Here is a 17,681-nt window from a genome sequence, read left to right as displayed (position 1 = left end):
ATGGAAGTAGGAGCATCAGGCTTTACAATCCATGTTGTATAATGACTGCAGTCATTATCGGATGAAATGTACCAGACATACTTCATTTGAATTCACGAGTGTTGTCTGTTTTTGCCAGCTGTTTTTTTTTTTTTTATTTCATCTTGTACATTAAATGGAGAACAAAATCAGGTCACAGACTTTGGGCTGCACACACAAACACTCCACAAACACAGCTGGGAGTTGGCACAGTGTAAGTGCAGTCTTGTCTTATTTGCTGCTGCATGAGTTGGGTTAGAGGTGACATTACACGCTTTGCACAAGGGCACCTTGCAGCGCCTTTTTGAGGATGAAGGTGAAAGGTCTTGTTTCCCCCCCCCACCCCTCCTCCTCTCTCTTCACTGATTTTCCCACTGCTCCTCTCACAGATTAGATGCCTCTCAACCCCACCCCAAGGTCACAAGAGTGAAAACTATGAGTGCCCATTTCCTACTACTGCAATGACTCAGATGAGATTGCTATATCACTGTCAGCAGCCGCTCGCAGGCTTGGCATCTCTGTTAGTCCTGGTTGGACCCTGGGCACCTGCGTCAGTGCTCGAACCGCGGCTCGCGTTGAATAAGTGGGCCCACTCACTTCTTCTTTTTTGTCCGCCCCGGAGGTGGTTGTGCAATAACGCACGAGGAAGAGGGGAGAGAGAGAGAGAGAGAGAGAGAGACAGAGAGAGAGAAAACAACAATCCAGCTGTCGGAGCATCAGTGACAAGCTGCTCGGTTCACAGTGCAAACGTCCACCGCGTGTCCATGTGCGCATTGATCCTCTTGACAGATCACCGCCTGTAAAGCAGCCCTCGGGTTCAGGGTTTGCCCCTCCTGATCGGCACCAATCTGAGATGGGTAAGAGGAGGGGGGCGGGAAGGTTAGTTTGAAGAGGGCAGAGCTGTGCGCCAGGACGCCGATTATTTCCCATATTATTTCACCGCTGGAGAGAAGAGAAAAAAAATTCAAACCCAGTGGAGAGTAACAGCTGAGAGAGAAAACACACGGACCAAACGTCAGAACCTCATTAACTCCAAAGAAAGCCAGCCGGGAGAGAGAAGAGAGAGCAGGAACACAGCCTTCACTGCTGCTGCTGGTGAGACTATTCTTCTTCTTTTTTTTTTTAAATGCTGGTGGTCATTACCTGTGGTGTGGTGTGTATGTGACATGTTTTATGGGGTTACACACATGTCACTGTCAGGAGAACTACATGAGATGGTTGGAAATGTATCACATGACAATGTTTCATTCACATGCAACAACTACCGCAGTATAATTGACGGCTTAACAGGTCTCCCTCGCATGTTCATGTTGGGAATGATGCTGATGTGAGGATGCGGCGCTGCATGCCACAGCTGCCCGCAATCAAAGAGCTCGTGTCGGCTTGTTCAAAGTATTGTTTTGGTGGTCAAAGCCACATTTTTGTCTTTCATTGATTTGATTTGTTGCATATATTGGAATTCAGTTCAGGTAATAATGGAGGTGTTAAAAGCTTCTCTCCGGCTTGACTTCTCAGGACAGTCGGAATGCAATGCGACAATACTGCGCGAGCGATAATTGTTATACTTTCCCGCTAATGGGCAATTAAAAGGAAGGCGCGCGTGACGTTTTCTCGTAATAAATCCGCACCTGCTTCACTGTAACTCCGGGCTTGTGCTCTGATCCAGCATGCTGCTGGAAATCCTGTCAGGAGAGAGCTACCGCAACCTGTGACAAGACTGTTGAGCCCCGGCTAACTTAACCTTGAATGAAAGCCCCGGTACAGTGGAGGCTGTGGCAGCTTACTGCCCCCCCCCCCCCTCCCCTCAAAGACAACGACAGTCACCGTGTTTATGTTTCATGTTTTATAGTCTGTACATTTTCCTGACGCTAAAGCATGATATAGACCGATGCAAACACATTCACTGTAGCCAAACATTCACTTAGCCTTACACTTTCGTTTCTCTAAAAGATTTAAACTAATTTTCACTGTTTTGCTGTACAAGGAGACACCAGCCTGCCTTTAGCAAAAGCACAATCCCTCTATATCTCTCTCACTCCCCCTTCTATGTGAGCACGCATGGCATGTTGGATGTCAATAGCCATATGCTGCTGAGCAACGCTCAACTGCAATGATGTCTCCACAACATCACACCAAACAGCTTTAACAATTCAAACGCAAGAAAAATACATCTCACCTCTTGCAGTAATACATATAACTTCCCCCTTGAAGACATGTATAAATGGGTGAACAAAGAACACACAGACAAGACACACGCTCAGGGTGACTGTTGCCTTGTTTTGTTCTTAGGAGGGTCACAACAATAGACAGAAAAATGTTTCTATCTATCTAGTTCAGTTCGAGGTAGCCTACTCAACTGAGCCCACATACATTGGTGTGCACAATGCTCTGATTGACACTACACCAGACAAGATAAAACATTGAATCGTTCCCTCTGTATTGTTTCTGAGTTGGTTTGTTTTGTATTGTCTCTTTTTGTACTGCGTTGGTTGTTGATCTCATATTTTAAAGGTCCATATAGAGACTTGCATTGCAAAGGCAATAAAATCCGTAGGGGGTGACATTGATTTACATACTAAATGTTACTTACATAAATAAGTAAGTATGAAATAAGTTTCATGAGATGATTTAAAAGCCATTATTTTCCCTGAGCTTGGTAATCTTGACGTAATATCTGTTAACATAAAAACAGTGCACGTGACCCGAGAGCAGCCAAAACTGTCCATCAGTCTTTCTGACTGAACCAACTTATATGAAGAAAGTTTTATTAACAGTGAAATTAGCTATCTCTCTATCTTAATTGAAAGAAGATAACCACTGGAGAGTTGTACAAGTGTCTCACCTCGGTGAGCAGCTAGCAGATAAGATAGCTAATTAGCTTATGAGCTTTACGCAATGAACATTCAGTTTTTTAAGGAAAGACTACAAAACATCATATGCCATGAACAAAAAGTGGATCATGGTCATTGGATCCATAATAATTAATTGGTAATTGGATATTTGTTTCAGGCGTTAGCCCGCTAGTGTTAGCCTTTGGTAAGTTTCCACGCTACATAAAAGTCCTTCTATCTCTTTGCAGATCTGTTTCCAAGAAGAGAGCGAAATCGGCAGCATGTGCATCCAGCGTCTTTTTTCAAAGCGTTCAGCGCATTTGTTTTAGTGTTTTTTCAGCCTTAATGGTGCTACATACTACTGACGCATCTCTGGTGCTGATGTCGCTGCTCCGGGCAGCCATTCATGTACGTGGGCGGGACTTGTTGCCCAGGTAACAAAGAAAACAGCTGCTTGTCAGATGACGATCACAGAGAAAGTGATTTTTTTTGTGAACAGATTGCCTGGATGTTGCAGTTTATTGTTTGATGGATAGTAAGAAACAAAGGAAAAGAACATTGATGGTATTAGATCACAATACATGTTGTATCACAATATGCAAAGATTGAATCGGCAATAAAGCATATCGTCCCAGCTGTACAAATAAGTTTGCAATAAATAACTACATTTGTAAAAACATGAAAAAACTCTTGGTTTTGAAGCTTTAAATCAGGCATATAAAAACATATTACACAGGTAATAAGACAGATTTAACAAGCCGACACCACACAAAAAGAAGACCTATTAGTGGCTTCATCTTTTCATGTTTTCATCCAGCTGGTATCAAAGTTTGTGCTCTGCTCTTAATTGCTGGACATCCTCCAGATCAAGGTTACGAGCATGTCTTTTCTTTGTCTGTCCTCCTGCTTGCCACATTTTAAGTTATTTTCCCCCCCTGCACATCACATATTTATGTTTTCACCACACCTCTTATTTGATGTACTGCACAGTCATCTGTAGCTCCTCGCAGCCTCCCTAACCCCCCCCCCCTCCGCCATCTCTCAGCCTGCACGCTATGGGGCTCATAATGCGATGACTCCTTGGACTTATGAGTGTGACCACAAGTAAATGACTTTTTCTCAGCCAGTTTCTTCGTCTGCTGAGACACACAGAGCTGCTTTTCACGGTGTATGGCTGCGTGGGGGAGAGGAAGCAAACTCAGATTTATTGTCCAGCAGGGAACGTGTCAAGCGGAGCAGATTTTGTTGACAGAGAAGGTGTTGCCTTTTTTTTTTCTAAGAGCTGCAGATGGATATGTTGTGCTTGTGTGACTTCGTCAACCTGCTCCGTCTGAAGTGGCGCGATTAGAGGATCTGTTCGTTATTGCCATTCTTCGGCTTGTGTGTTAGGATGCAGGCAAATAAAACGTGTAGCACAGATGAAGGCAGATAGTTGCAGGGATTACAATTTCCATATTGTTCCTGGAGGCACAGTAAGGCATGATGCAGTAAAATGCAAAGTATCCCCAGTGATTACAAAATAAATGAGGGTAATGTCTCCCAAAGTGTTGAGGGAGAGCACTGATTTAGTTTTTCTAGCATTATGCAAATATTCTGGTCATAAATTAGTGTTAATGTTCACAACATATTTTGGAAATGGCTCGACATGCTACATAAAGGTTACTCTCCACTGAGCAACAGCAAGTCAACAAGGGCTGGGAGATAATACAAGCTCGATAGAGGATCGCCATGCAATTTTCTTTAATATCAACGGCAAAAGCCTTCGACATTTTTACTTGATATTGATGGCTGAAAATACCAATCGCACACTAGACTAAGCGACACTGACTATTGAGTTCATATTGGCTTGCACATGAAGTAAACGCTCACTTCTCACTGCTAAAGCATTGTTTGAGCTGTTGATGAGGCGTGGAGATCTACATAATAGACGGTGGGTCTCCCTTAGTGGGATCTAAGGGAGTTGAAATTAAATCCCATTGAAAGTTATCTTTCAAAGACTGGGGACATTTTATGTCACAAAATTGTTACAAAAAATATCTAATTTGACGACATAAGTGGCAGCTCGGCTAGCAGCCCCCTTACCAGCCATTTGATTATTAGCTGCTTGTCAAAATAATTGTGATTTATTTATTTATTTGAGCTCCCAGTTAAATGCTGAGGGAACGATTTGGTCAAGCTGACTTTAGAAAACAGGATGAGCTCATATTGAAGCTCAGCTTGCTGCTCTTTTTTGAGCAAAGTCTGGTCAAGGGTGTCATTAAGAACCTGATTTTAACCTAAAAACATTTCGTTCATCGTTAAAAACATTTTTTTTTTTTTTACCGGGTCTGTTGTGTTTCTTTGAAGACGAGGAGACCTTTGCAGCTCTGGAGAGACACTGGATCTTGATGTGAAAGTCTCTTGTCTAGTGTTATTACTACAAATCTTTTTTGTAGTCATTTTTAATTGAGTTTTCAGAGAGTTTTAACATACATGAATTTTTAGAAATGAAAACAGAAAGCTCATTTAGTGAGTTTGAACATAATCATAGTATCAACTATCATTCAGGTCAAAATAAATATATATATATATTTTTTTAAACTTTATTTAGAGCATGTGTGTGAGTGGTTTGCATATGTATCTTAATCTGTATGAACAATTCATGAACATAATAGCCTATATATTGTTATTTCTATATAACCACAAGTACACATACATACACTTACAGACAGTACACAACCAAATGCTAACCGCTCTTTTATCTCTCTGGTGAGTGACCATTTAAAGAAATAGCTACATAGAAAGGGGAGAGTTGAAGAAATGAGCAATATCCAAAGATATGTGTAAAAGAACGTATACGACTGTTTGAACATAACTGACATAGAGGAGATTATATTAACTGAAGCCTATATCTAATTATAGTTGTTAAATAAATCCTGTGCACATATCTTTATTGGTAGTTAGGATTTTTTTTAATTTACTTTTTCTGCAAGTGGCTCGAGGGATAAAACAAAAAGTTGTGCAGACAGTGGGCATTCCTGACAAGAGCTTCTGGAAATGGGAATATATGTTGAGCAGGTCTTGTCTGATAACATTTGTGCACCTGGATTAGTATTGAGAACTGAAATGTATTTCATAAATTGTTTACCAAGACCCATATGTAGGGTCCAGAGCTAGTCCCGTAAAGTTGATCAAATGCCTTTAAATGGAAAGGAGAGATAAAATTCTACCTGAGGTGAGAAAGTCTGAAGAACCAGGAGTTAAATGTAAATTGTGTAATAGTAAATTCCCTGAGCTATATCGACCTTTCATGAAGCCTGTTTGATCAACGTTTCTCAAGAAAGTTCTCACATGTTTGTTTTTTTTAAGGGGAGATCTTTACAGATAATTCTGCTCACTTTAAAACCATTTCATGGAAGATCACTGAAGGAACCCCAGCTGGAACAAGCTGAGGTAATGTGAATTGCAGCTCAGCTCTCAGCACCTTAGATGTACATACGAGTGTGGAGGATTCACTGATATTTAACATAAAAACTATTTAAGCTCCATGGTTTAAGCATGGTTTTATCTGCCTTATAAAATAGCAAACAGCCTTCAACAATATGCTTATGTTAATACAATATAGATTGAAGTTTCTTTTTTTTTTAAGATTTATTTTCGGGCTTTTTGCTTTTATTTTGATAGGACAGAGGAGAGAGAAGTAAAATCAGGAGCGAGCAGGGAATGACATGCGGGAAAGGATCTACAGGTCGGACTTGAACCCGGGCCCCCCCGCTTGGACAACTATGGCCTCCGTACATGGGGCGTAACCTAACCGCTAGGCCATCTGCGACCCATACATTGAAGTGTTTACTGATGAACCATCTGGTTTCCAAACATCACCAGGATAGTCCTTATACTGGCAGAATTATCATATTATAAATCACGAGAGCTATGAATACTAATCAACATAGATAAACTGTTGTGACACAGTTCTTTGCCATATAGCCCAGCCCCACAGTGCATACAAACACAAAGACAGAGAGAGAGAGAGAGAGAGAGAGAGAGCCCTATGGAAGCATGATTTGAGATGTAAACATGCACTGAGGCTCAGACATAAAGCTGCACTCTGATGATGATGATGATAACAGCTGACAGGCAGTAATCAGCCCAGCCCTCTAAGTATATTGAAGCCTGGACCATGATCATGTCAGTCATGACCAAGGGGCTTTGAGGGGAACATTTAAAGTGTGGCTTCACATGGGTTAAATATAATGAGAAGTGGAACAAAGCAGGACAATAAGGAGTCCCTGCTGGGTTAATACAGAGAAGGAGAAATGGAGACACGCTGACTCCAGAAATCCAGCACCACCAAACATAATTTGTAAGACCGAGTGAGGAAATTCAATATTTTAAGGTTGTGGAGTGCTTCTACATTACTCTGAATTTCTCAACATATTTTCTGCTTCTGGGAATTTTACTAACCTCATTCATCCTCTGGCTCCCATCATTCCCCCATTTATGTGCGGGAGAATTAATCACTGCAGCTCGCTTCACGTAGGAATAACTGTTACCTCCAGACCCCCCGCTGATAAATGATCATTTTCTGTGATTGTCGCTGATCTTAATCCTTCACAAATTTCCCACCACATCTTTGATTTGTTAGGTAGAATCTCCACAAACAGATTACTTGGATAGCTTTTTTTCTGGCAGAGATGAAGGACTCCTGGAAAGAGCGGTCTCATGTGAATGTACAGCCGAGTAATTTTGTGACTTTCACTGCTTGCCAAAACTGCACACATTTCTTTCCGACTTGTACATTATGTGCAGTGCAAATCATCACTTATTGCCTGATGGAAGAATGTTGGAGCTTTTGGCAAAGTTCAAATTGGTCTACTGAGACTATTGAGATTAGATCAGTGAAGAAATACAATTTGTGTGATAGTGAACTCCTTTAGATGTAATATTTTGGTGGCTAAATGAAAAACAAAAATACAAAGACAGAATTTTAAACTGATCATCATTAAGCTCACTGAATTGCCTCTTAATTTATCAGGAAGATTAATCCTTTCAGAACACTTGTGCTCAGGATCTGTGTTCACAGCAGATGTTCATCCTTTGTTTCTGATAGCTCTATCACAGAACCGTGTTCTGTAAACATGAAACAACAGCTCAAACAGCCTTTAAATTAAGATTTTAGATTGAAGCCATGATGAAATCTGTACTGCAGATACTGTTTGAACAAGCCAGTCTCACATTTAATTTCCAACGTTCCTTTTTAAACCTGTTTGTAAATGGACATTATAGAGAATATAGAGCCACCTTGCAACCACTTATTTTGACCTACTCTCATTATTAAGTCTTCAGGGTTTCCTGTGACCTTTAAGGTTGACGATCAAAATCTCTTAAATGTCAGATTCTGCCAAGGAGCCTGAAGCTTCATATCAGGACAAGTAACTATATCGGGTAAAATTGCTCAACCTTTTTAAAAACAAAGTAAATTATTGCTCCAGTTATGCATTAATGCGTTCCCCTGGCACAAAAGTGAATACAGCATTAAATAACGATCTTTTGATCGAAGTTGGCAGAGGTATTTTAGGCTTTTCAAGTCAAAGATAATGAGCGGTCAAATTCTGTTCCCGGTCCAGGTTCGTTAAAAAAACAGCGCTTCAAGGTTATCTGCAAAGACAGCAGGTGCATATCTCTTGTATCAAGGTACATGGCAGAGATTGCTGTCACATAGCTGTGTGTTCAGAGGGAGTGGTGGCACACTTCTGGTGTGTTTGGGTCTACAGGGACATAGGGATTTTAAAGCCTCACATGGTTGCATAACTTCCTGTACAATAGTTTTCCCCCCTCTGTTGAGAATTCTTGTTTCCTGTTGTATCCATATGAAAAGTAACCAACACAGTGAGAGAAAAAAACAGTCGAACAAAACATTGATTAGAGCTTGACCGATTAAACGGCTGGCCGATAATATGTCTAATATATGCTGAAAAAGAAGGGTTTTTCAGTATAATTTCATTATTTATTTTCATGTAGTTTATTCATAAATGTTAATTTCTAAGTAAAAATGTGTGTTTCAGTGAACTGTTGTTATCTTGTCTTAATTCTAAATCTTTTTCACGAGTTTATAATGACAGCATTTTAGGGATCAATGAATAAATGTGTTTATTTCTAAATCAAACGATCTCTAAAGATCAAAGAAAGATAACTGTTGATATATCAGTCTAAGAATTTATTTCTCCCCAATATCAGTATCGATATTGCCCAATAAATCCCATATCGGCCCAATGATGGGCCACATATCATTAACTGTATATATTGTAAATTGTGAGATTGTGCAACTATTTTGAGTGGCCAGTAAAATGAGTTTCCTCTGTTGCAGTATACGTTTTTACAGAATAAGATACGTTTCATCACAGTGTCATATATCCAGCTGACAAGTTGATTGTACACTGTTGCACGGCCTATAGCCTTCTGCAGAGGAGTGAAATGTTCTTAATGTATCTCAAAGTACAAAAAGGCACAGAAATCAGCAGCTCAATACTGACAACATAGCATTATTTTTTTTCTTAATCACAGGCTGTCAGAGGATTGTGGGCATTTTGAATGATACGTTTGGGCTCCCTCATGCTGCCTCAGCCTACTCTTTATTGCAGCAGGTAGAGCTCAGAGACATTTTCTTCACAGGGATTATTTTACATCACTGTTGCGTCTCCATGCTCAAACACGGTGTAGGTGTGATGATAGTTATTGGAATCTATCTTTAAATGCACATGGGGATTTTACAGTTTAAATAAGAGCATAAATTGTTCCCTGTCAAAAACAATAAGTATCAGATTTTCTGCATTGGCCATGGGGAATCTGTTAGTCAAGGTTGTAATGACTGACTAATGTAAATGCCTCAATAAACAGAGGGAGTCCTGGGGATAACAAATGCAAAATAGTGAGATCAGAGAAGGCAGCAGGGATGCAAAAAAGGTTCAACAACAGAGGTGATAAAAAGGCTTTAATTGCAATGTCGCTTTGTTGGAAACTTGTAAGCTATGGAGACCTGAGAGCAACAGCGCGCTTACTTTTAGTCTTCAACCTTGTCAGGAGGCTCCTTCCTGTGTGAGGATTTCAGGCAGGAAATAAACAATCTTAAGTTTCGGGACCTTGGGATCAGGTCATCCAAAGACAAAAAAAACAAAACATTAGCAGTTATAAAAATCAATAAGAAACAAGCATCCAGTGCCAAGATGCAAAAACAGGACGGTCAGTATCTTACCTCTCTTAAAAGCTTGTTGCGGCAGCTTTACGGTTCAACGATAAAGTGGACACTGCAGCTTTAAAGTAGTCATTGTGAGTTCTATTATTACATCATTTAAATTTCATTTACAGTATTTTCTATTTGCAACTATGAAGTTTTCACAACTTACAATGAAAATCAATGTTATACATACAGACCATAAAGGGGATTGTAGAGACTATATACATCAACAGAATATCATACAAACTGTGTGGCTGTTTGGTACCAGCCTGCTAGAAGAGCTGTTATTAAACATTGTACTGCATCCTGCCTGTAAACGAACACTACTCTACAGACATGAACTGCAGCTTCTGGTGCACTGAAATCACCTGTAGAGGACCTTTACAGCCGCTCAGGGGCATTCCTATGAATACTGATTCAGTCCTCAGGTAATCCTAAAACTGTAGCCGCCCAAAGACTCTCTCATCTCCTCAAATGAAAATAAATGTCGTCTGCCAACAAATGTCACCGCTGTCAGCGTAGAGTCAGTTTGTCATTCCATCAGAACAGACTCTGCTATAACAGGAGGAAAGAAGATGGTCCATATATTATATATGTTTAACTTAATCTTCAGGGATTATGCAAATTTAAAAATGAAAGTAAATTTTGCAGTTAAGCAGTGAGTACAGTATGTTGCCCTCAATTAAACAACTTTTATACGCGATGGGATGAGCTGGCCGGCCATCCCGGCGATGTAAACAAAGTGAAAGCTCGGAAAGCATCGCAGACAGCGGGACTCGGGTGTCACACCCATTGTAGACAGTCATGACTCACAGAGTTATTTTCAGAGGATATACTTGATTTCTGCTGTGTTTAAGTGTGAAAATCGCATAGTAAGCCTTTAAGGTGAAAGAAGGAAGCATAAATACTGAAACTGTTCTGTCTATGAGCTGGACAGTCAGTCCTTGTTTCTGCCTTGATGCATATCCATGAACATCACGAATAAGCAGAGAGACAACTTTGTCAGACTCTGACACCCACCTTGAATGAGTTTGACTTCCTGCCAGGATTGTAAACACAGTTATCTGTGTGGACAGGGTGACTCGCAGCAGTGAGACTGTCCTCCCGAGAAACCTGTCACAGGATTCTGGGAACATGGCCGCCTGATCAAAACAGTCGGACATTCATTTACTTTGATGCACTAGCGGTCACAGCTCTTCTTTTATTGCATGCAGCAGCAACTGTTTAGTTTCATGTGACTGCAGGGTTGACGCTGTCCATGGTGCTCTAAGTAAATATATCACCAATGATTATTATGAGGATGATTTTATGACTATTTGGACACTTTTATACATCAGTGAACGCCCCAGCCAAGGAAATTATGTCTTGAGTTGTCCTTCTGTCTCTTTCTCTCTCGTAATTGTCAGGGGGATTTCTGGGGGAACACCTGGAGGAAGGTCTTCTAATTTTGCACAAAAAAGATGAACTGACTTCATCCTTGATCAAATGTCAAAGGTGGAGGTCATAGTGACTACGCCTGTGTCCAATTCTCAGTAGCTTAATATCTCAGCAATGCCTGAGGACACTTAATTGCATTGCATTATGTGTGCTTTTTTTAAAATCTGTGTCCATTTGCTATTGCTTTGTAGAATACATTTCCCCTCATTTGCACTCTTCCCCTCACGTACTTGTTTGTTCTATAATCACGAGAGCAGTCTGCTGATAACACTTCGGGTAGAACATTTCTACCCATTCTAGGAATTACCCACGGCTGACTACATGTTGTCAGTCACTTTCCAGTTGGTAGCTACATCTTTTGTCACTTTCTCTTTTCATTTATAGTCAATCATTAACGGCCTGTGTTTAGTCCTTGGATGTTTCTTTTGGTTTCATGGTTGGGTGGGAGAATGTTACAACAGGAAAATGGAACCAGAAATCCCCAATGTAATGTTTTAAGTATCTCGAGGTTATTATAACCAACGGTAATGCTAGTTATAGTTTGCTCAATCGAGTGTTATTTACCTGTGATTGCTGATACAGCCTGGAGTTTATTAAGGATTAAAAAACTGAGAGTAAAAAGAAACAAAATAAAGCAAACTAGAAAGCAACACAGAAATAAATAACATCATGGGCGAAAGGTACGAGACATTGTAATGAGGCTTGGGCCCTTTTAATAAATACTTGAAGCTGAGGTCCTCTGCTAGAGCTTATGGGCCCATAACTGTTGAAATATGCAACCAGCATTGGTGCTGCCCTCGACTGTCTCTGCTTTCACATCAAGCTCTGGTGATCGGCACATCTGGTTGATGCCGTCTAAAATTCATTAGCACATTCTATGAGTTTCCAATTACAAACCACAGTGCTAACTGAAATTTCCCCACACATTTGATTTAAAGAAGCAGGGGAGTCTTACAGCTGCTGTGTCATCTTGCTGCTACTTTTTCTTCTCGGGTTTTGTGGCGTCTGCTTGTTCTTCTTCTGCCTTCGCTGTTTAATAGCAGTTAGCAAATAGTTACAAGCATTACCACCACATGGGTTGGTGTGTGAACATCGACTCATGGGACTGCTTTTAATCTCCAGTCAGACGTATTTATCATATGACTGCATGGAAGGAAACATTCAGACATTCAGGACGAATACACATTCTGTTACACCCTAATGTGCATATACTGTTTATGACATTCACCCTTAAATTTAAGGAACATTTTTTAAACCAGATCATATTAACTGTTATCCATAATAGCTGTGGTGTTCATGTAATCATTAATCAGGTGCCAAATTTACTGGTATTAAATGCTTTTTTTACCCAGATCCATGTCAAGTTTGTCACATTTCCAATATGTATTTAATGGCCTAATATTGGGGATATAAATCTTAATTGCCTCGTAAAAGTCTATTCAATTGGTATTTCCTGTCTTCTTATTTCCTGTTTCTGTTGGCTGATTCAATGCAGCAAACTTCAGTATTACATTACAGTCACACTCACACACTCAACTTGAAAGACTTGGTGCTCTTTGTTCAGTGTTGTGTGTGGATTATCGGTCAGGGTTTTCAAGAGGTAAGGTTGCCAACTTCTCAATAATGGATGAGGAAAAGGAAGAAAAAAGCAGAACAGACTGAGCGAATACAAACTCAGTGTTAGATATATTTTTGGATTTTCACTGGCCTTGAAGTCTTGTCAAAGAAAGCGCATGAAAACAAACGCACCTCTAGCAGTACAATGCTTCAAACCCAAACTCTGTAGTGACAATATGTTTAACAAGTAACACAAAACAAATAATCAATGAACACCATTACTACCAGTTATTGCCATTCAGTTGACTTATTGATTCATCAATTGTTTCTGCAGTAGTCTCAGTAGACTCTGGGTTTTCTGTTGAATGGTGGCTACTATTTTGCTTGTGCATGGTAATGTGTGTTGGAGGGGTTATTTCCTGGTATTTGGAGTTGTCTTTCATTAAGAGGATCTTTTAACAATAAAAAAAAGTACAGTGTCCTGACATATAAAAGCAACAGCATGCACACACTGTTACTGTTTGTGACTTGGCATAACCACAGTTTCAGATTTCAATTCACTGTCTCGCAAACAAAAGAGAGGGAAGTCCAAGATTTCGGGCTACAGTCCAGAACTCGTACTTTCACACTATCAAGTTTTGCAGTGTGAAAGCCAAGATGCATTTTTGGCTCTACTGACCCAAAATCTTTGCACAGCAGAAGATTACACAAAGGCTGCAATGTTGGAAAGAAGGTAGTTGTGTGTTGGGATTTTGTGCGTATTTCATGTACTGTAAATACTTTATCGGGGCAACTGTGGACAAACTTAAGCAAAACAAAACAGCATGCTACTGGAAAAGCAGGGGTGCTCTTGTTTTAATTTTCACATTAACGTCCACTTTTAGGGCTTTCACACTTGAAGAAAACTCCAGATTTGCATGATGTGCTGTAAGTGTAAACACAAACAGACACATTTTTCAATTAGACTTTACCTGGTGTTTTGCGGCAAAACCCCTTGGTATTTTTTCCACAGAAAGTCAAGATGAGCTGATGTGGAAACGCAGCAGGACATTAACCGGAGAATTCATCTTGGGTGAGTGGGAGGGGGTGGTGAAATGTATTGCCTGTGATCGATGCAAAACCATAGACTGTTTGCACACGACCACTACAAACTCCTTGCACGTAATTAAACGGCTGCATTACATTTTTAGTTAGTATGTTGTTGTCTGCACTTTTGTTCATATTGTGATTCTATCGAACTACACATAACATTGATATGAAGGCAAATATTGTCATTATTTTGCCATTTAGCAGACTTCATGTCTTGCCCTGAGAGACACCCCACCCCACCCCGTCCAACATGGACAGGCCCCCCGCTGTGAGGTGCATATTTCCAGATCAGCGGGTTTTGGGAGCAGTCCTCTTGAAATCATCTAGATAATTTCAGGAGTGCATATGTGATAACAGCTAATGTTTTCTTCCCCTCTACCACTGTGCCCATTCCAAGAATACCGAGGTAAGACCAGTAACTGGAGGCTTTTTCCTTGAGGGATTTTTGCCTGAAAGCAGCACCGTATTTCTCCGAGGACATCGAACCCGCTCCACCTAAGTTATGTAGTGCAAGAAGAGGTGTTCTGGGCACGCAAAGGGAATGAGAGAGGCACCAGTCTTCCTGTTTCATGCCAGTGTCAGTCAGCGTCAGTATGATTCTGTAGCTGTTATTTTAAAGTGAAACAGTTACATAATGTTGCTCTTACAGTAGAGTCTGCAGTAAGTTTCATAATTCAGGCTGGTGGGACATGAAAGGTTTTCAATCAACTGCAGAGGCCACTGAAAAGAGCCAAGGTCCAGCTAATTATTTCCTCACAATACCTGCATTCAATCCTCCACTGTGAATGTCTACATGTTTTATTCAGTGAATGTTATGGATTGTATTCAGAATGACTTTTTTAATAATAGCACTTTTATATTCCATTATTATTAAATACTGTTTTTTTTTGTTTTTTTTTTACCATGTGGACCACAGCGGTGCTCCTTGATGTTCTGTTTTTCTGAAGCACAGCACATTTAAACATTCACGTCTTTGAACTCAGAGGAGAGAGCGATAAGAACATTATATTCACCGTGAGCCGTGCCTCGAGAACTGAAAGTCCTCTCCACTTTGTTGGGAGTGTCGGCTGCCATTTATTTTGAGACCACACTCTGACTTTATTTTATTATGTATATCAGTGGTACCAAAATAAATGAAAGCTGCTTTGCTTTTTAGAAACAAACCCTCAGTGTACCCCGATGATGACTTCAAGACTTCAGCAGGAGTTATTTGAAAAAGGTTTAATCAGTCACTTTTATTGAACTTACTTTTTAAAGTTACTTTGGGCAAGTTTTAATGTGACTATTAATCCTGAAAAACTTCTATTCGACTCTCTCTTTCCAGTCTTGACAAACCCATTTTCCTGATAAATGAGTTTTATTCATTTGGTGCATCTTTAAAGGTGACCTACTATGTCGATCGCAATTTTAAAACTCACCTATGGTGTTCCAATGCTGGATGACCGTGTCAAACGTGGGCAAAGGAAGTCTGTCCCAGGATAAGTCTGCAGAATGCACTAAGCGGCTTGTTCTGCGAAATCACACGAGAGTTCTGCGGGACATTCACAAGGCGTCTTCAGGCCTCTCACGAGGCAGGTGGAGACGTTTTCATTGGCTGTTCTACCAACACACAAGAAGCCCCCCCCATCAACCCTGCAGCATTCTGCCCACCTGGAAGGCTTCCAGAGAGCTGGCCAATCAGAAGAAAGTAGGCACATAGGGAGGGGGCCTTAAAGAGACAGCAGCAGAAACAAAGCGTTTTAGGCAGGGACTGAATGTAGGGTTCTTACTGAAGCCAGTGTACAAGTTTTTTTGAGCTGCAAAACATACATACATGCTTTGTTTGATATTCAGAACAAGCTTTCATAGGCACAGCTGTTGTGCTTACGTTTTTTTTAAATGATTGTCACAAAAGTTAAAGGCAGAACCATGTAGATTTACGATGTCGTCAATCACAAACAATAGATAAAATTTGTAAAATATATCGTTTTTATGCATGTATACTGTTGAAGCACGATCCCACTTTGTAAAGCTTTTCAAACCAGCAGTAGCATGCGTCAGTCCAGCCTTTATTAATTGTGACAATAGATCAGTGAGCAAGTTGTCAGCTCCAGAAATCAATTCACAGCTCGATTTGTCTTTTCATACGAGTCGGTCACTTGTCCTACAAATCTATTTTTAAGATGGAAGTTGAGGTTGAAGATAGCTGGGAGACATGATGTCAGATAGCTGTGCCAGTGATGAGTGTAGAGGCTCTAATCAGTGCTGAGCCAGCTATGATGTAATATTAAGATGTGACAATCAGACATCTGTTTGAATCTGCTCATACATGCCTTTTTTTCCCTTTTGAAATATAATAAGCCTCCACTTTAGATTGATAGCATTTTACATGTTGGATATATTTTAAATCGCTTCTACTTGTAAAATCCTCTGTCATTTAAATCTAAGTTGCCTGAAGCGGGCTTGCAGCAATATGAACTGCAATTAATTAACAAAAACTAAAAAGTGGACAAACACAGTTTTTATATCTATCTGCTCTCCTTCATGTTTTACAAAAATACCTGTGTATATGTATGCGACCTGTTCCTCCTGAATTTTAAATCAACCCAAAAAGCAGCCTCATTTAACCGCTCAATCAGCACCAATTAATCTGAGGGTAGCTGATAGCCAGATTGACCCTCATCTGACTGCATTAAAATGATGTGAGCCCTCTATCCAATGGGTAAAATGTCATATGCTGAGTGAGAAAGCATGTTTGTTTTCATGAAATGATGTCTTATAAATTAAGACTTTTGCAATGTGTATCTTGCAAAGTCTCATATATTGCACTGAGCATATTGCATTAATTCCACAGACCTAGCCTGAAGCCCCTTTCACACATGAACTCCAGACAATTCTCAGACAATCAGATGAGATTTTATGACCGTTCTCACAGAGCAGGAGAGAGTCCGATGTGTGCTCATAGGAGAAGGAGCCTTCAGTAACATTTGTTTCTTTCTTGGTTAGTACCATTACAACATGTGTCCACAATTTAAACAAAACTTGGTGAATAATGTACTGGATACTGAGGCAAGCAGTGAATATAAAACAGCAAAACTCTGCTCAACGTGAACAAAATCTTTCACCGCCCACTCGCTCTCCGTGAATGTTCTAGACCTTTTATCGGATGCGTTAACACGTCATCTCCCCGCCAACTTCAGACAGACTTATAGCTAGGGGCAGGCAGGAAAAAGTCTGCTTAAAACCTGCATGAAGACGTTCAAAGATTGGCATTTCGCACGCAACCTACCCAGGTTATTTCCGAAACCTTTTAGGAATGCAGAGCATGTGTGAAATGGGCCTTAGTGACATTTGTCTCTTGTTGCAGAAGAAAACAAGTGAGTTGCTGGCCCTGTTAGTAACCGGAAACATTAAAACCAGAAACACACTCACCAGTGTGTGTCCAGGCTGCAGGAGCCCATCTTATCAGTCTCACGCACACTGCTGCTTGAAACAAACAGAGTAGCACTAACAAAGCTTAACTGCTCTCTCCAGCTGCAGTCGGTCTCACTTGTTGT

At 40.4% G+C, this 17,681-nt stretch overlaps 1 protein-coding gene across 4 annotated transcripts in view; it reads left to right on the top strand.

The window, feature by feature from the left end:
- Positions 1 to 359: 359 nt before the first annotated feature.
- gabra3 (gamma-aminobutyric acid type A receptor subunit alpha3) overlaps positions 360 to 17,681 on the top strand; it is a 120,980-nt gene continuing 103,658 nt past the window's right edge. For 2 of the 4 annotated variants that reach the window (XM_065963152.1, XM_065963151.1), the window contains exon 1: positions 360 to 1,113. The gene's annotated coding sequence lies outside the window, so the exon portion shown is untranslated. The remainder of the gene's footprint in view (positions 1,114 to 17,681) is intronic. The other 2 variants (XM_065963154.1, XM_065963153.1) reach the window with 1 other exon arrangement.

The sequence above is a fragment of the Labrus bergylta genome, chromosome 14 (assembly GCF_963930695.1).
Source record: "Labrus bergylta chromosome 14, fLabBer1.1, whole genome shotgun sequence".
Classification (NCBI taxonomy): Eukaryota; Metazoa; Chordata; class Actinopteri; order Labriformes; family Labridae; genus Labrus; species Labrus bergylta.
This window is presented reverse-complemented; position numbering and strand designations above follow the sequence as displayed.